This window comes from Gambusia affinis, linkage group LG21 (assembly GCF_019740435.1).
Source record: "Gambusia affinis linkage group LG21, SWU_Gaff_1.0, whole genome shotgun sequence".
Lineage (NCBI taxonomy): Eukaryota > Metazoa > Chordata > Actinopteri > Cyprinodontiformes > Poeciliidae > Gambusia > Gambusia affinis.
The window spans coordinates 3,781,277-3,801,905 of NC_057888.1; the positions used below are offsets into that span (position 1 = coordinate 3,781,277).

Here is a 20,629-nt window from a genome sequence, read left to right on the forward strand (position 1 = left end):
ATACTTAGCATAGGAATAATAATTTCATCTGTTGCTTGACTTTATTTTCATCAAAAATGAATTTATGGACTGATTCGTTCTCAAAAATTCCTTAAGATATTTTCATTGTCCGTCTCCGTCTCCTTACATCTAGGATACATCATAATGTGATTAACCCTGTTTCTCTCTTTTGACTGAGCTTTTGCTGCCACTAGCTGTATGTTCTCTCTTTCATCCTATAGAAAACTGTCTCAGGCCTTCTCTATGTAGCTCTGTTTCTCTACTACACTGCAGAACCACAGAATCACAAAGTATTTTTAGTCTAATTTTTACTGCAAAAATCTAAGCAACTTTTGAGCAAGATACTGGAGCTTGTCCTCAACACTGACGACAAAGTACTAGTTCTACTGGCAGATTATTTCACTTATAGCATGGGAAAAATGTCTTGTTATAATGAAATAATCTGCTGGTGGAACTAGGATTTCTTATATTTTTTTGTTATATTGTCTTAAAACAAGCTCCTATATCTCGCTCAAAAGTTACTTGTATGTTAACTTTGTGTTAATTTAAGTGTAATAAAATAGTTGCAGTTGTAACTAGACAAGAAGTAGTCAACAAAGTCAAAGATATAATGCAAGTGATATTCCATTTTTTGTTTTGATATTGTTTGATTTAAAACTCTGAAACTTAATTTAGCTAAATTTTAACCATGAAAGATTTCTTCTTTTGCTTTTCAGAACTGATATGAGCTTTATTTTGAAAGGCCAGCATACTTTTTCTTAAACTCTTTGGTTTTGCTCCATTTCTAAAGGTGATATTAGTAACTTTTCTCAAAACACATTGACTGTCTGTATAAGTAAAGAGATAAGAAAGACCCTAGGTGTTAGCCTGTGTGGTTATAGTGTCAAGATGGTTTCCACAACCTAAATAATAAGCTATGATTGGAGTTTGTACTTGTTAAAAGGCAGTTATAAATATTTTTAGATAGAGTTGCAAGTATTTGTGGATTTTAGTTCCTAGCAAACAGCTGTGGTCTCTAACCCTGCAACAAGGTCCCACTGTATAATTAGTTACATATATTGCATGTGTATTGGGATGAGGGGTGTAAACTGGCAGTGTGGTGCCTCTTTCTTCCTCTTTCCACATTTTGATTAACTCCCTGCCATTTTAAAATTTTGTTAAGTACATAATTTTAATGTTGTGAAACATCTCCTTGAATTTAAAGTACATATTTCCCTCTAGAGCAAAACCCAACAAAGCAAATTAAACTTCATGAACATTTAGACATTTGCAGCTCAGATGTAGACCCACAGGTCCCTGAGTTCTTCTGAACTCACAAAAATAATTGAAAACTGTGCTTTGCTAATGGCACTGTCGAGGTTTTGGACAATAAAAAATAAAACTGAATCCCCAGCGCTTCTTCAACACTTTTTTCTTTTGAGAACTGTTTTATTCTTAGACTGCTACCTTGCTACTATTTTTAAAGGTCCTGAAATAGAACACTGATCATTAAACGTCACAAATGTAGCTGCCAGCTTCCATGGCCACAAGCTCTCAGGTGGATGAAGTGGAAGGACACTGGCCACCCCCCGGTTCAAAGAGTTGCTGTCTTCCCTTATTATTTTGATCCTCAGAAACGGTCATTATTTCCAATTTGGACTTAAAGTAACTGGAGCACAAACATCCTTTAACTTAGAAAGATAACGTGGACTTTCCTCTCTATTCCTCAGCAAATTGGGACAACTCTCCATGTTTGAGTGAAAATACGTCTTACATACATTTCCTGTAACTGTATGACTTGGGTCAAACATTTTGGGTATCCTCCCACAAACGTCTCATAGTTGTTGGACTCCTGGCACCATTCCTCCTGAGAACCTTTGTATTCTGTCTGAGTCACATGCATTTCCAGATCTGCTCATAAATTTCCTGTTGGATTACAACCATACAGCAACCATTTTGGTTGTATGTTCTCATAATCATTCTGTATGTAAACATATTATTTCCTTCATTAGTTTGGCTTTTAGAAGATAGAAATAATTCTGGTAATTCCAGCTGACTTTAAACAAGAAAAGTTTGATCCGATTTAACCTCAGAGCAAAAAACAAAAAAAACAAAAAAAAAAAAAACAAGGTGTTTATTTTTAATTAAATGTATGTAAATCTAAAAAACATATTAAGCCATTTCAAAGTAAATTAATCTATTTTTCCTCCTTCAAGGCACGTCCATCTTTCCATTCAGGCTTGTGATACTCTGCATTCAGTTGGGACACCCTTGGAAGGTGGGCTGTGTGTGCGCTTAAGTGTGAGTGTGTGAGGAAATAGGAATGGAGGGACAGGAGGGGGGGAAGCAAAGGTATCACTTCCTGATCACTATCTTATATAATCACGTGTTAACAGAGAAAGACAGGAGCTGAGGATGAGAGGGAGATAATGGAGAGAAGGGGAGGTAGGAGAGGAATCCGTGTGTTGCAGTTGCGGATTGAGTTGCAAAGCGACCAATGGGGCGCCGTCTGTCGGCCTGAGCCGCCGCAGTATCCGCGCTCTATTGGAGAACGTGCGCACAGCCGGTGCCTGCGCTCTCGCAGTCATTCGCGCGCACACACGCGGATAGGAGAGAAGAGGAGAGCAGAGAGTGGGCTCTCTGCAAGCCGCGCACAGAAGCTTTGCCCCGGTGAGGATGTCAGCGGGCTGACCGAGGCGGGAAACTGGAGGTGGGCGGATAAATACGGGACAAACTCGTGCTTCGCTTTTCTGCGTTCGGAAGCTGTCGCGTGTGTTATGGAGGGTGCGCGGGGACAGGTAAGGAGATGAACAAGTTTTTTTGTACTGTCTGTGCATGGGAGCGATTGGAAGTTGATATTTGCGCCTGTGCGCGCGGCTTTAGACGGGCGTGTGCATCCCCGCAAATTGGCTTCAGCAGGTCAATTAAATTGGAGTCGGGCTAAATGAAATGAAGTGCGTTTCGCAAGGCGGGTTTTGATTGTGCCAGCGTACAGAACGGCGCGGACTGTGCGCACCAGTTTTTCTCCTGTAACGAGTGCACACTACGCCTCAGTGGAGTTATGAATGATTGACAGGCAGAATAACAGAGTAATAGTCTAAGGGGGTGCCCGATCCCCTCCATCAACACCATCTTTAATGTGTGGCCAGACTGGGATTTACGCGCACTGCAGGAAACAGGAGTCCACTCTCAGGGACTGCTGCCTCTATTTGAAGTCTATCCGACTACAGTCTCCGTCCACTTCCCTCTAGAGAAGGGGGAGGAGGAGAAAGAAAGAAAGAAATGTGTGTCTTGTGTTTGGATTTTTGTGCAGATGTGCGTGGAAAGATGCTGCGCAAGTGTCCTCGTTCATGTTGCGTTGACGGGGTTCGGCTGTGCGCAGGGAGAGCCGTATAGCTGCCAGTTTGCATGGCATCCTGTAAAGGTACTCACCTCACATCGTGAGTGTTCGGGCTGCAGTGGGTGAAGGAAACGTTATCTGTGGGAAGGACTTGCCTGCTGCTGTCTAAATCCAACAAATGCAAGTCTGTGTTATTTCACTAGAAAGCAGAAGAAGCAGTGGTGGGGGTTAATTTAGATGGCTTTTCCCTTCTTTTAATTGGGGCCCTGGAGATTTTTAGAGCTCTTACTTTCTGGGTATTGCAGTTATTGCTATATTTAGTGTAGACTAGATCTCAAAAACAAATTAACCACTAAATTATCAGTAAAGGTGGAAATAATGCGAAGCAAATATTTCCACATTAAAACCACATACTCAGTGTATTTCAGTAGGATTTTAGGTGATACGCCAAAACATATGGAAGCAAAATGATACTCGATTTAAAAGAATGTGTGCTGCACATTTATATTCACCTCTTCAGAGGCAATAGTCTTGGAATGCTTTGCATACCTGAAGAGATTTTGCTCAAACATCTTTGTAAAATATCTTCAGCTCAGTCGAACTGGAGGGATACCCTGTTTGAACTATTTTACTCTAGCTTTGCACATGACAAGTCCCCCTATTGTTGTTAAGAAAACTATTCTCACATTATGATGCAGTAACTACCTTATTCAACATGGGAATCTTAATTTACTTGTTTACTGTGTCCAGAGGTAGTTTCTTTTCTTCAAGGGTGATGCAACTTTAAAGGTGGTATTATCCTACCTTTAGGATGATACTAGTAGTTTTATGTATCAGACATACTATAAAACAAGAAGTATTGTCTGAAATTAAAAAGGCCTCACGTTGAATACCTCACTAATATGTCAAACATATCATTTCTTACCTTATTTATACATTTCTTTCATAATGTTCCCCAAAACCGACCATAGATCTTCCAGTAGCACAAGAGTTAACAGTTCCAGCTAGCTTGAAGTGAAAACCAGCTTGTGGTCTCTTTCAGAGACGCTCTCGCCATCAACACTTTCATGGATGGTGTTAAAGGGAAATGAGGAAGCTCACTTAATTCTAAAGAAGCTCAAACAGCGAGTGCTGGAGTTTGAAATGTTCTGGTCAGATGCCCGGCTTGATCTGGCAAGTGCAGCGTTCTGGAATATTAACATACGCAGAATAAATCACACCAGATGTACAAAAATATCAGTGTTTTGAGACTTTGGACGGGTTTAAATGAACACCATTACGTTGATATTTTTAGTGGCGATGGTCAGAAAAATCTGACTTACCATCCATCTGTTCTACTACCTTCTTAATCCTTTCAGGGTTTCAGGTGTTTATCTCCACCAGTATGCACAATTATACGTTCACATCTGAAAGAAAACAAAAGTATTTGCCTCCCTTACAGACCTCATTTAGCTAATGAAACACCTTTTAATATCAAAATGAGCAATGAATTTTCAAATTATTTCATCCATCAGTGGTGCATCCACACCAGTCTTGTTTAGTCTGTTTTAGTTGAACACTAAGTCATTTGTTTAGACGCGGAACAAAAAAGTGAACTCTAGTCTGCCTAAAAGCCTCAGTCTCGGTTCGGTTGAAGTGAAGTCTGGGACGATTCGAATGCATATGTGCAGCAAGCAGGCCGGAGAGCGCTCCAAAACCAGGAAACAGACTTCAGCACAGGGCATTATGGGTAACTGCAACCCATACAAATGCAGTAGTCTAATGCTAGCTGAAGAAATGGCTTGTGATCTTTTGCCAAAGACAAGGGAACTCTTGCAAATCTTACTGCTACAGTCTAATGCTACTCAAATTTTGTCTACATTTTGTGAAAAGGAAGTTGTGCTCATGTCATCTTTGGAGTTTATTTTGTCGTTTCCTTCATTGGTTCTGGGTCCTAGGCAGTGATGTAAACGACTCAGTACCAGGTATCACATTTGCTTTACAGCAGTCGGTGCTGTAAAGCAATTTTAATTATTTTTGGGGTGTTTCAGTGCTGTGATAAAAAAATTTTTTATGAAACACACCCACAAAAACCAGACGGAACAATCATTTACCATTTGGAAGCTGAGATTACCAGTTGCTCTGAGCATCAATGACCACCTATAAAAATGATGGAGGACCCCTCGGAGTGCACAGGCCCTCAGCTGCCCACTAGTAATCTGAGATGAACTGCAGATGTTCTGAAATGAAAAACTGGTCCCTCTGACACGGCTTGTTTATATAATAGTGCATGTTTGTCAGCCTTGTGGATGAAAGAGTCTCGGGGTTAATTGGGCCATCATTGGTGCCCAGCGGTTCAGTTGATGCATTTTTTCCTCTAAACACACCTTAATGCTACAAGTCAAGCTGGCATGTGATGCAGATGTTGTGATAACCCAATAAAAATTAACAGTTCTAATCACTTTAATCCTCATTTGACACCAGTGACAAGTGCTCCTGATGTGTTGTGTCAACCGAAGTGTGAATGCTTGTGTATGTATCAGTCACACTGAAAACACAGCATACATTTTAATGGGGTAAGTTGCTCAGCATGGCAGCAATTTGCAGTATTGCTAATAATCATTTGACACATCAAAAAATGCAATTTACATCACACATTAGACTTACTGGAACTATACTGTTAATTAAGGAAGCTGTCTTCATATAAGGTGAAGGTATGGAGCAGATTTCCACAGGTATACCACTTGTTTTTACAAAAATGTTCCATTATATTGCTCTTACACTTTTAAGCCCCATTTTAAATGCAGTGTTGCTTCAAGCAGTCAGCTGTACACAAGAGCCTAATAAAAGGAATTTCCAGATGTATTTATCCCAAATAAGAATAGAAAACATTAGTCATTGGACATTTTTTCAATAGGAATACTAAAGTTAGGCTTTAGGCACCCCAGAAGCAGCTGCCTTTTCATTGACCATATAAATGTACAAATTGGAATTGCGAAAATAAATTCACTTAATGGAAACTTGCCAATTTCAGAAAACTCACATTTTTCAATAAAATGTTTTTGCAGTATAGGATGAGGTGGTTTTTTTTAGGTTGTACCAAAATTTGTGCATTTCACAAAAGGCTATGGAAACTATTTTTGCATCTTGAGTCGTGTCATCAACAATCAAACGTTAATACTGCCAGAAAAGTGTAAGTGAGCGAGTTGATGCCACCAACTTTGAATGATGTGCGGTTTTGGATCGGTGTTCATTGAATGTTCTATATTGACTATTGAATATTTGATCAGACATATTATCTAAAGATGTTTATGACATGTCTATTATGATATGTATTGTTATTAATTTATTGTCCAGCTCTACTGCCAAGCAAAAATAACCTATGACAACTTTGTTGAAAATGTATAACAGGCTTACTCTAGACGCATTTCTGAAATTAGCTGATTTTGGTGGATTTTTTCTTGGTCTTTCACTTTTATTTTACATTTGTTCAAAAGAAATCAACGCTTTTTCAAACGTCTTTGTTTACTGGCAGGAATATTAGTTAATATGTAACATTATTTTGACAGCTTAAGTAATAAAATTCTGAATTCCGGTTTCTACTATGAACAATTAATTCATGTCACATGTAGTTTTAGAATGCTAGATAACATAACATTGTGAAATCATCTTGCTTTTTAAGGTAATCTTCTTCTACTTTTGGATGTAAGGTCAGATATTCTTAAAAAGAAAACTATACCTACTAACTCTGAGCAAGCTTTCTTTATACTGAGTGCAAACAACCTCAAACAAACAAGCTGGCCCCAGGATTCATGGTCCAAGTTAGAATTGGCTCACTCCAGGTGGCTTCAATGAGCCCAATACAGTTTCAGTCACATCACTTTCAGACTAGACAGGAGGGAGAATAGTGGATTACTATAACAACAGCACAGCCGCAAGGCTTTTTAAAAGATGAATCACGTCTTTCCCCCTCCGACATTCTCTTCCCATCATGCCAAACAAAACCTGGTAAGTGACTGGCTCATTCTGCCACTCAGGGCTTTGATTCCTGTGTGAATTGTGGCTTTGAAAAGGCAAGTGTTGATGAGCCTTGTCAATGATGCCATCTTTTCTTTAAATCCAGAAGGTGATAAAGGAATATTATCCCCCTGCCCTAAATGCACCCGTGTCACATGGTGGTGTGGCTTGCAGGTATAAATGATGCATAGAAATTTTGGTGTTACATTTCATAGACATGCTTACCCCGACAGGGATGTGTGCTGAGCTCAAACAAACATGAGTGCTCACATCGAGCATCAAACATGCACAAAACACTGCGTTTTAGATTCCTGGCAGCAGACACAGCTGTTCATTTGAAATTAGTTAAAGAGGAAATAGGCAGCGAGGAGTGAGAGCAGCTCACAGCGGGGAAAACAGAGCACCATCTAGTGAAAATTAGATTATCCCTCAATGGGTTTTGTTTTGATAATCCTATTGATGTCGGTAAAAATTATTGGTCAGTGCTGCTTTTTCATTTTACACACCCCTTGTTCAGATTTGGCTCTGATGTTTTAATTTTCTGTCTAGTAACTACTGTCTATATATATATATATATGTATATATATATATATATATATATATATATATATATATATATATATATATATATATATATATATATATATATGCGGGTGACTGTGGCTGTATGGTAGAGTAGTCGTCTTGCAATCGGAAGGTTATAGGTTCGATTTCAGCTTCCTCCTGCCACATGTCGATGTGCCTCTGGGCAAGGCATTTAACCCCAAATTGCCTACCGATCTGCGTATTGGTGTATGAATGTGTGTGTGTTTGTGAGTGCGAATGGGTGATTGTGACTCTAGTGTAAAGCACTTTGAGTGGTCAAAATGACTGGAAAAGTGCTATATAAGTTCAGTCCATTTACCATATATATATATATATATATATATATATATGGGGTATATATATATGTAAGCCTTTAATCTAAACAAAATGAGTCAATATCATAATACAAACCAACAAAAGAGAACAACCAACCATCACAGAACAAATGTTTACAAAAGCTTCCAGGATGTCTTGTGTTGCTGTTTGTTAGAGGTGACAGAGCGCTAACTACTAGGTAATTTGACTCACTCAAATTTATTCATGTAGTTCTTCAATGACTGACATTTGACTTGTAGACGTCCATCTTGGGAGCCTGAAGAGGATTCTAAATGCATCCTGAAAAGTCACTTGCAGTTTCTTCATTACAGCTTTACTATAGTTGCACCGCAAGTGAGCCATATAAAGAGAATTACAATGGGCTCGAAAAGGGAGAACAGCAACATCGTCTGTGCCAACATATTAGCTTGCATACAGTATAGAGCTGGCAGAGCTGTCTCTTTATATCAACGTCACAGAGATCACTTCCTAGAATATGGCTTAAATATTTCACTTTACTCACCACATCTGCATGTATTGAATCATTAACAAGAAGCTTAAACTCAGTACACCCAGACTTCCAATCATGTCATTCAACAGACAAATTATAAAAGAAAACAGGGGACAAAACTCCACCTTGTTTGACTCTATTAGATACAGAGAAAGATTCATTATCAGAAGTGTAAATTCTAGTTAAATATGTAAGACGCCCCCTACTTTGTAGTTTAACAAACAGCTTACAAATGTGAAAATAAGAACTATGTATTTCTTCTTTTTTAGGTGTGGCTGTGACTGTATAGCACAGCAATCACAACCCCACAAACACAAATACTGGTCTTGAAAAACATTGTTATCATACGTGTGGACACCAGAGAGCTGTGAAAAAAACAAAACTCTTATCGTGACAAGAAATTTATCAAGATAAATGATAAATTATGTGCCCAACCCTAGTTCTCCCTGCTTTTCTAATTACAAGACCTTCTAAAAAAAATTAAATGCCATTAATAGTTTGTCAGTAAACATCTATATATTCACTGATATGTCTTGCGAGTACAGCTACTGTTTTGAAATCCACCTTTTTGTTTTGGCTCTCAGCTATTTGAATGGTAGGTTTGTCACATGACTTTCCTCTGTATTTACTTTGCATAACTTTCTTTAGTTATGTTCGCAATGATATCAGCTGCTGTTAGATATTATTGGCTTTATTCATTTAAAAGTTTGCATTGATAGTCTCTCTTTGTGTACTATGAAAAAGCATTCTAGAAAAAGTTACTCTGTAAAACAAAACTTGTTTTATTCTCTAAATCCACACTAGGTTTGCTAATCAGATGATTAAAACTCACAGAATCTGCATTTCCACCAACCTGAAACTTTATCATAACAAAAACTCAACAGGAGACCTATTCCAATTGCATACGAAGTTTGAAAGCACAATACAATCTCTGATGTGCCTCACCAATACTATCAGAAAGTCATTATTGAGAAAGTGTCATGACTTTTAACTGGAAATTCATGTTTTTGTCATATTCTCATCTCGATGTCCGAGTTTTACAGTAGGACACGGAACAGTATGCATCACTCTGACATTATTGCACTATGGGTTTCTTGAGTATGGGTGAAAGAAACATTAGAATGATTCATCTCCTACTCTCTCTGGCAGTGACGAATGACCAACAAAGCATTTCCTTTAAGAGCTCTCAGCACTGTAAAAGGAAGTTTGATTGTGGGCAAGCATCTACAGTGGCCTGCTGCATTATGGTGTTTATGCTTTTCATCTCAAGAGCACGCAATAAATGAAAACCCTCTCCTGGACGGACTTTAGGAAAACCAAAAAACAACAGCTTTAGAGGTTTCTTGATTCTTAATAATTCGTTAGATCACCTTCCAGGGATGTTTTCATTGGTAAATGTTAAGACTTTCAGACTTGAGAACTCAAAATATGATTTAAGCAGTCAAATATCATAAAATGAAGTTTGTTTTTGTGCTCCCCTTCATGTGTTCCAGTTGTATAGTGTTTGATCATAACCAGTTACAGGTAGACCTTTCAAATAATCTTGTAGTACTGTCAAATTCAGGTGATCATATTTTGCAAGTCTGTCTTTGAAATCACCACCAATTGTATTATTGATTTTACTCCATTCTCTTATCTTAGCTATTCATGTTGCCATGGTGGAAAGACTCTACTTTTAGATGTCGTGGTAACTGTGGCTCAGTAGACATCTTACCTTAAAAAAGTTGTTTGTTTGATTCCATCTTGCCCCGAGGCAAGACACTTAACCACAAGCTGCCTGCTGATCATCTTATTGGTGGATGAATGTGTGAGATTGTGTATTAATGAGTGAAATGGGTGAATGTGACAACCGGAAGTGTCGAGCATGAAATCAATAATATATATTGCCAAAAGTCAATGTCAACAGAAAATAAATGTGATGGAATACTCCATAATTTCACTGATGTCTGATCCAGAACAAACAAAAGCAAATGACTCCACACTTCCACGACCAAAACCCAGATGAGGTGGAAGATGATGGCTGGATGGCAAACTGCTCCTGATGTTGTGTAAAAACATGTTTTGCTTAGGTAGTTCAGCTTCCCAAGATGTATATTCTTTATAACAGTTGGTATCTACAAAAAAAACATCAATACCAAAATTTTAGATATTTCAAGTGGTATAAATGTTGCTCTCCTCACATGTTGGTCTCCAGAAATGGCAATTTCTTTATTATGGTAATATTGTTTATTCACTGGACTGTACATTTTAAACTACAAGAAAAATTAGAGCTTGACTTCCTGTCAGTGTATTACTTGGAAATCTGAGAGGTTCTTAGTTTAAGAACCGCTTGTACCAGAAGATGCTTCAGCACCATCTTGAGGTGTCGTGTTGGGTTTGGCTTTGACCTTGTGGCATCAGGAAACTATTGCTCGTCTGTATTTGAGTCAAAATAAAATAAGATTTTAAAAAAGTCTTATTTTCACTGAGAGATTTAAAGTTTGAATAGATTTGTATGTTGTAAAACTACAAAAAATATATTTTCCAGTTTGATGGATATGAGCTTATTCCCTCTGCATTTTTGTTCGGTTTTTTAGTGGAAGAATGACTTTGCAGAATGTGAAAACAGAGCCATTTGATTGCCAATATGCTGCATGAATAGTTAATGCTCTATTAGAGGGTTTGGATTTCCATCTCCCATTCGTGAGTGTTTGCTCAGAGACGTTGACTTTTTTTAAATAGCTGTAAAGAATGAACTGTCATTATGTAATCGCTGTGCGTTCGTGTCTGGCGTCCTGGGGGCTGCCTCAAAGTGCTTCATTTTTGTTCTCTGCTTTAAAGTGTCGGGTTGACGGGTAATGCCTTTTAGTCTCACTCTGGGTGCCTCACCTTTTTTTTTTTTATGGAAGAGCTGTGTTCTAGTCACCTGGGTGCGTCTCGTGTCACACTTACCCCCCTGCCAGATTTACATTTTAAGCTTCAGGCATTTCATTTACACATTTGTAGTCAGCAAATCACACAGAATGGGGTGGCAGATATTCAGCAGTTTGCTGGAGGAGAGCTCAGCAGAATGGAGTGAAAGCATGCTGATGGACATTATTGGAGTGAACATAAAATGACAGGGATTGAATAAAACAACAGTGCAAAACATGTGTTTTCACACGTTCTCCACTGTGGAACAGCAGCAGAGTGGCTTTTTAATTTACATTCCCTGCATATATTACTTTATAGAGTCTATTTTAGAAGCCTTGTAGAGTCCTGACAGAGTGGAAGGGGGGAGTCGTGTCAGGTAGTTGTCAGTGTCGCAGTGCAAAGAGAAACCCAGATGCGTGGCACTGATAAAACATTAGTGTGCTGCACGCCTGCCAGGCCGGCTCACCCTTCACGACGCATAGCTGGGATGTTAATTGGACCATGCCAGTGCCTCATAAGAAAGAGAAGAAGGGAGAGGAGGAGGTGAGGAGGTGATGGACATTGCATCCATAGTGATTTGCAGATTTGCGGTGGATGAGAGGCAAGCCGTGGGGGGCTGTCCGCTCCAGTTAAGACGGCCATCGGAATTTCAATGCAACTTGAATACTTGCAGCAAAGAATATATTCAGTGCTGAAGCCGTTGTTTTCCAGAATGCACTGGAATTTAGATCCATTTCCAAATCACCAGCTAGAAGGCTTATGTAGATTTATGTCATAGACGGTAAGAAAAATAAACATCTACTTTTGACAGCAGTTTTAACACAAACTTGGTATTTTATGTGATTGGCCATTAAAAAGTAACACATCCAGTTGAACTGGAATGAACTGGCTTTTAAAATGTTTCTTGAAAATAATATCTACACTCCACGTGTAACATGCTGCTTTTGAAGTAACTTAATTTGGAAATACACTCCAGCTTTGTATAATTTCTAACATGCTTGGTGTTAGAGGAAAGCTAACACATCATCCTGAAAACAGTCCTTAATTTGAAACGTCATGCTGGCGGGATCATTTTCTTCACACCCATTTTACAAAGAAGGAAGTACATGTGAAAAGCTAGTAGCAACAGATCCCCAAAGACTGGCAGGTGTAATTGCAGCGAAACGTACATTTCGATGCAGTGATCATGGCAAACACATGGCAGAAGTTTAACCATTTTACCTAAACAATATGCTGGTATAGGAGGACCTACTCTGTAAGAGCACCTTCCAAATCTTGAGTGTCCTTCTTCGCAGTTCAATGCATCAACTGTAAACCCGCCTTCTGCCATCACTGTTACTGGTGTATGACAAAATAATATTCAAAAAGAAAAAGCAAAGATTAGATAATTAAGTCAGCTAATAATTATCCAGCCACTTTGAGGCAGTTGTAGAGCTTTCTAATATAATAATAATTATATATATATATATATATATATATATATATATATATATATATATATATATATATATATATATATATATATATATATATATATATATATATATATATATATAAACAAAACAAGATGGTTAAATTACGTACTAAAGTAATGTATATTGTCTCAATACAGCAGTGCAAATTTCCACACCCCTGATGCCAAAACAATCAGAATGGAGGTGCATCAAAAGTGAAGGTTGTGCAACTCTGGTAGAAACATACCCCAAAACATCTGGAGCTGTAAATGGCAGTGAAGCACCTTTCTATAGTATATTTACTTACCTGAATACAAACATATTTCACACTGATCACGTTTTTGCTTCAAGATTTTTTTTAAAGCAATGCATCATTTTCATTTCTGATTTATTCATCTCTTTCTATCTAATAAAATACACTGCAGTTTGTTTGGTGTTACTCAAATTAACATTCTTTCAAGTTGTAAGTTATGCCATTGTAGCTTTACATAAAAAGTTTTTACACCATAATAATTCATGTTGTTTCATCCATAGTGTAAAACGACAATAAAATTTAATGCATTACTATTGCTGCTCACGCTCCATAAAGATGTGCAGTACATAATCAAATTTCATTGGAACAGCTTCCAAAATTGTGACTGCACCATTCACTTCACAACATCTGCCCACTTCCTCACCCCAAGGGCTTTACTGTACTCGGGAGCTGCTGCCAGGCTGTCAGATCATGTTCCAAAGTGTCAAATTGCTCTCTGTGTATCAGAATGAATCTCAAAAAGCAATTAGAGGGAAACAAGTCAACAGCCCCGTGCCGGCAGCCAGATTCTAAACTCACTATAAAATCATTTTCAATGTTAAAATGGTTTTATGTAATATGTCTGTCAGAAAATGTTTCACTTAAATGCAAAATGTGAGAAAAAAAGTAAAGTAAATACAATTATCTAATCTAACAATCAGAAAAATAATTTAGATGTACTTCGAATTTGTTGAAAAATCTGTGGGTTGTTAACATCTCTCTCTTCACCCCAAGGTCCGAAAATCTTCCTTATTTCTAAGTTTCAAGCTTTTCTTTTAAATGCATGATCAAACTGATTGAATCAATGTTAACACTATTGTCAGTACTTTTGTCTTTAATGTAGTCAGGTTAGTATGAGATCTTGATTGTTTCACTGTATTAGAGGTCATAGTTTAACAAATTCTAATTTAATTCTTCAAAAAACAGAAAACTGATACCACAATGCTGTGAAGAACTAATTAGCTCATTTGTTAAAAGTTTAGCTTTGAATGTTGATTACCATGTCCAATGGTTGAAAAATCACCTTTTTCTCTTAAATTTATATCCAGTCAAAAATAGATTTTACCTTTCCTGTAAATGTACTTAATTAGAGATGCATCTCTTTGCATTTTTTAAAAAGAGTTTTGAATTGGGTATGATGCAAATTTGCGATATTGGGCATATTTGATTAAATATGCCACTGACCTCTCTGTATGCTTTGACCACTTCATCTTCATGTTTGTAAATGTCAGCATTACAACATAAAACAACATTCCAGTCCAAACCAGATTATTTTATTGATGCTTCTGTTCTCTCCCACACAACTGTTTGAAATATGAAACACTTTTTTGTGTGAAATGTGTCCAGTACCAGGGGTTTCCAGCCCCTTTTTGCATCTATTAGTGAGTGTTTTTAATGTAATTATTTATTCATGTTTAAATATTCAGCACTTAACCAGTCATTTAATTCAGTGTTGGACACTTGAAACTTGTGCGCAGGCTTACCAATTTCTGCTATTGTACAAAAATTATGTGATTGCTATTTATTAATATTAATATTACTCATTTAGTCTAATGTCGGGAAAAAAAACACTACAGTCTGAAATTCAGAGATAGCCTCGGGAATACTTCTCATGTTTTATATATATATAAACAAGATACACATTTGTTTTACACTGAGCTGATGATATGTGTGCAATATTAATATGCAAAGGACATTTGGATTGCAATAACTTTTGTCTATTGTATTCTAAGTGACTCACTGCAGTAGATATCTACACCTGAAGCAGGCTAGTGTCCAGAATGCTGAAGGTCACGAAGCACGTTGAGAGCACAAATGAGTCGATTGTTCATTCAACAAAAAGGTTGACCTTGGCGTGTGCCAGTCACTTCTTTTCCTTGGTAGTTGTGGTTACAATTAGTCACTTGCCATTTCTTTCTATTTTTTTGAAGGCTTTTTGAAGAGTTGTTATAAAGATTTAAAAACAGGCTAAGATTTGGTCAATGAGGAAAACGTGAAAAAATTGAGATTCAATTCAGTGCAATTCAAAAGTACTTTATTTATCCTAAAAAGAAAATTAAATGTTATCGTAACTCGTATCATTCAAATATATTCTAAGCGTTATTGCAGATGCTGTTGGAAGGATTTCTGACAGCAATTAGTTTTGCAAAAAATCTGCAAAATCGCACTGGCTGAAGAAAGTAGGAGTATCAAGAGATGCTAACAGCTCAGTTCACGGACACGGACGATATTTCACCCTAGCATGTATTGGAAAACATCAATTGCTGGCAAGCACTGATAATGCACTTCATCTGTTTTTGGTGCTCCTGGTTAAATTCTGGTAGAGAGGTTGGAGTAGGGGATATGATTCTTGCCCATTATGACCAGTTGAAGAGATGGTTTGAAGCTCTTCCTCTCTCTGCTTCAACTCCACTGGGATTTTGTGTTGTATTTCAGGTATTATTTGAGCTTTTGAGATGCTTATCAGCTGCTCCCAGTTGTAAAACAATACACTGAATGCAGAGAATAATTGTTCAAACAGTGTGTCAAACAAAAAATAAACTAAAGTCTACAAAAAGAACAGTTCAAATCTAACAGAGCTACTCCAACATGCTGCCACCAAGAGCAACTTTAGAAACAAATAATGAGTCGAAGTAAAATATATTTTACTTCAATCAGACTCAAAGTAACAATGCAAGAAGATGCAAGAAAATACTTGAAGACTCAGAATAATGAAAACTGTAGTGAAGGAGAAAGCAATGCAACTCCTTGAATTTCTGCTTTTAAAAGCTTTCAAAGTTGGATTAAAAGGTTGAAAGAAATTCATCCACACAACCCCCTCGCTAAATTGTCCATTCACTTGCAGCTTCGTCTCTGTTGTCTGCCTCACCAGCTTCTTCTTTATTTGGACGATGAGGCATATTTGTCTGTTGCTGCTCCTAACAACCCCCCACACACACTTACACGAGTTGCTGTGGGCCGTTGAAAAGCAAAGCAGCAAGCGTCTGTGAAACCCCCAGATCTCTCACACTTCATCCACTCATGTGGGAATCTACCTGGCAGGGAGAGGGAAAGCTTATCTGTGTATGAAATGCGAATGTGAATAGCCGCGGCCCCACTTCGTGGATGAGAGCACACCTGCTCCGTGTGTTTTAGCATTTGTTGAAAGTGTGAATTCTGCCAAACCCCAGTGGCCTCAACCTGAATTTAGACTTCCCAAACAGGAGGAGAAACCCAGTGCTGGAGGTGATATGAATATATTACCATCCTGATTTCACCTTGTGTCTTTGTCTTTTGTTCTGTTTGGCAATGGACGACATTAATACCAAGAGCTCGACATTCAGTCGAGCATTTCTGAAATCTGTAATTTGCTGATTAGTGGATTGATGGAAAACTTACCAAACAGTGTAACAGTGATTAATCAGCAATTTATGTGTTAATTGCTGCTGTTTTAATATGATGATCTTGCTCTTTACAGGTTGATTTCATTAAGAAAGAAATTCAAAAGTTGAAATGTGGGTTGTACTTTGCAAACAAATGAAGGTTGTCAGAAACTGAATAGTTAGTCTTATAACACTGGACTTCCGGGGTGTAATAATACAGAGTACAGTGAGGAGTGACAGACCACAACCATGAGATTTGTGAATACTTGAAACAGTTTATAACTTTCTATTTTAATAATTCAAACACCAAATGCGCATTAACACACACAGTGGAAACTATCTTACCAGTACCACTCTTCACTGCTCCATCAGAGCTTTCTCCAATTGAACTGGATTCCCTCCAGTAGAATTTCTATCAGATCAGTCAGTGAACAGAAGAAACTGTGAATGTTGACGTTGGTTTTCCAATTGTAATTTGTCTGTGGTTCTAGCATTGGCAGCGGAGGAAGTCAACAAAGCCCTTCAGTTCATGTTTGTCATACTTATAATTAGTGATTTGGTAAAATTTAAAACTTTTAACACAGTCCATAATACACTAAGCTATTGTTTCTCAGTAGCCAAGGATACAGGCCTCTGTATGAAGCAAAGGGCTTGTTTTTACCAGGCTAGATGGAACCACTTTCACAAATCTGTTATTAAACACCTAAATTCTATACGATTATATTAACTGGCAAGTGAAGTGCATAACGCTGATTGTCTTCTTATGGTAGCTGTTAGTAGATGAAATAGAAGAGTGAAATTTCATGAAATCACATCACAAAACTATTGTAGCCATATGTTAAGTAGAGTAACTTCTTTTGATGGTGTTGGTGGTACGTTGGGTGATGTTGACATTTAAAATAAAAATGTATCCTGGACATTTGGACAGGTGTTAAATAAGTTAATTTCATTACAGAACATCTGACACAGGATGACTTTAGCAGGTGGAGTTGAACACTGTGACATTGTGTTCAGTTGTCACAATGTTGGTTTGGCAAACCAACATGTTTATCGTTATGTCTAGATGTGATAGAGGTTGTTTAAATTGCCCACATTTCTCAGTTAATTCTCAGAATGTCCCATTAATTTACTAAAAAATGATTCCAAAATGCCACAGATTGAGGTTCCATGGGAACCATTTAGATGAGAAATTTATGTTTCCTATTGTATGCAGCAAAACAGTTTAACTAAATTAATTGGCATATTGACTTGCAAAAAAAAAAAAAAAAAAAAAAAAAACTGCATGCATTTCATTTTTACAAGTTGAAGTCTGTGGTCCCCACTATTTTCTTGATTAATGTGCTCTAATGTTTCAAGGATACAGTCTGTCCTCCACCGGCGCCTCGCCATCTGCAGCTTTTTTATACGTTTGTGTGGGAGAGAGGAACAAACATTTTGTGAGTTCATGAGTTTTCACAGTGTGTTACAGGCATGTATGAAATAATTTACTGGAAAATTGTAATGAAATTAACCATCAACAATGATTTCAGTGTTTGCTCTTTTTCCAGTTTAACATCAGATATTAAATAAAAATCAAACAGTAATGACAGCGATCATCAGGTCTGGTATCATTTCTTTAAACTTAAAAAATGATCGTCAGTAAAATGATGCTCTGCTCATTTAGACTTTAAAAGTGGATTAATCCTCTGTGTAATGAGTAGCTGCTGTTACACCTACACGAATGTGACTGTGCTTTTGCTTTAGTATGAGCCTTCATTTGCTATTTCTGTTTCATATTACGTCTGTAAAGCAATTTAGATAATTTAGGCGAAGTCCAATTTAGGTAATTTGTATTACAAAAAGTAGAAGCAGTAACAGTGTACACATGGACAGAGAGCAGGGCCATCTTTAGAAAATAGAGAGCAGCTGGACTGTCTGCAGTTCTTGCCAAACTATGTATAGATTTTACAGTTAAAACCAGAAGTTTATATACATTGAATAAAAAATCTTACTTTTTTTCTCACCTTTTGAGGTTAAATCAGAGCAAACATCTCTTGTTTTAGGTTAGTTAGAGGGTGAACAGAAAATGGATGGATGGATGGTATATTTGAACGCCATCTCCATAGCAGCTGAACATGAAGTAAAAATAATTGGTCCAAACAATTGGCCTGGTGGATCTCCAGGACTGTTTGGAACTGTAAAAGGAAAAGGTTTAGATGAGTATGAGATCTGTCATCTGTCCCACCCTCATCTATGGTCATGAGCTTTGGGTCATGACCGAAAGAATGAGATCGCGGATACAAGCGGCTGAAATGGGTTTTCTCCGTAGGGTGGCTGGGCTCTCCCTTAGAGATAGGGTGAGAAGCTCAGTCATCCGGGAGGGACTCAGAGTAGAGCCGCTGCTCCTTCACGTCGAGAGGGGCCAGTTGAGGTGGCTCGGGCATCTGGTCAGGATGCCTCCTGGACGCCTCCCTGGTGAGGTGTTCCGGGCACGTCCCACCGGGAGGAGACCCCGGGGAAGACCCAGGACACGCTGGAGGGACTATGTCTCTCGGCTGGCCTGGGAACGCCTTGGGATTCCTCCGGAGGGGCTGGTGGAAGTGGCTGGGGAGAGGGAAGTCTGGGCCTCCCTTCTGAAGCTGCTACCCCCACGACCCGACCCCGGATAAGCAGAAGAAGATGGATGGTTGGATGGATGGAGATCTGTCAGCGTATGGGTTTGGTTTGTGTATAGAAGTTTAATATTTAGGAGTCTAAAGGAGTAGTCTCTTAATTTTGCCAGTAGCATCAGTTCTCTGATGTGTTCTGAAGCCTGACGGAAACATGCAAATTGCAACATAGTTTCAATGTTATTCAAGATTTTCATTTTAAATATTATTCTAATTCAGCTTCTTTCTACATCCTTGAATCACATCAAGAAGACAGCGACTGCTCCTGAATAATTACCCAAGCCTGTCCATCGCATTGAATTGTGAGAAGCGTTTTGTTTTCGTCTGACAAAAGCCTGATTCATTTGATCATCAGCATCCCGACTGACAACTGCAATACTCAGCTGGCTTGAAGACTTGCGTTCAGGCATATGTCAATGCTGTCTACTGTTGATGGACCCTCATCTAAATGTTTTGTGGCACCTCTGCACTTAGCGTGGAGAGTGATGACGGTGATGAGAGCTGAAAAACTGTGATTTGTTGTTTCTTTTTTGTGCTGTGGCCAGCAGATGGGTGCTGTCTGCTCCATCCCAGCGCTCCTGCTGTATGATGGGAGCTCAAGAATCCAGCCATTAAACACACAACAGATGGGTTATTTTCCATCTTCTACCCAGTTCTCATTAGGCAGCCAAACAACATATAGTGGGGGTTGAGGAGTACAGGCATGTTTTCTAATTAAACACGAAGGGAGAAAAAGAAACAGTAACAACAAAACCGCATTACCTGATATAAATAAGTTGTTTCTTGTTTTGGTTTTTTAGCTTGGCATGTAGAACACAAGGAGATGAAAACATCAAAGGCTCCAGTTATGCCAAGCTTTGTTTTGCTGGTTCTTGTGAGGAATTTTTTGGTTTGAGGTAATCATAACTGAGTATTAGAACAGATGGTATTTGGAGAGTAGTGTAGCGGAAGGACGAGTTACTGTTGACTTTGGGAAGGATGATGGGAGGGGGGTGACGGAGACGCCGTCTTCCCCTCATGACTCTGTGGGAGTCATTACTGCAAGTGGTTTAATTACCTTTGAGGCTATTCTGAGTTTTGGAACAAGAGTTTTATTCATTGTAATTCACTACAGGGGTTGAAAAAAGACTGAAATGCAAGGCCTAGGTGTGTAAGCCACATCGCTCACACAGATCTGCCCACAAATTAACTATTGACCTTTTGCAACTATGTTACTTCATCATGCAAGGTGCCATGATGGACGCCAGAAGTGAGG

At 38.3% G+C, this 20,629-nt stretch overlaps 1 protein-coding gene across 4 annotated transcripts in view; it reads left to right on the forward strand.

The window, feature by feature from the left end:
* Positions 1-20,629, forward strand: part of LOC122824250 (cadherin-18) — a 199,553-nt gene that overhangs the window by 79,212 nt on the left and 99,712 nt on the right. Inside the window, exon 1 of one of the 4 annotated variants that reach the window (XM_044104624.1) lies at positions 2,510-2,777. The exons of the other annotated variants lie outside the window; for them this stretch is intronic. The gene's annotated coding sequence lies outside the window, so the exon portion shown is untranslated. Of the gene's footprint in view, positions 1-2,509; positions 2,778-20,629 lie in introns of those variants that run through there. 4 annotated transcript variants of the gene reach the window in all.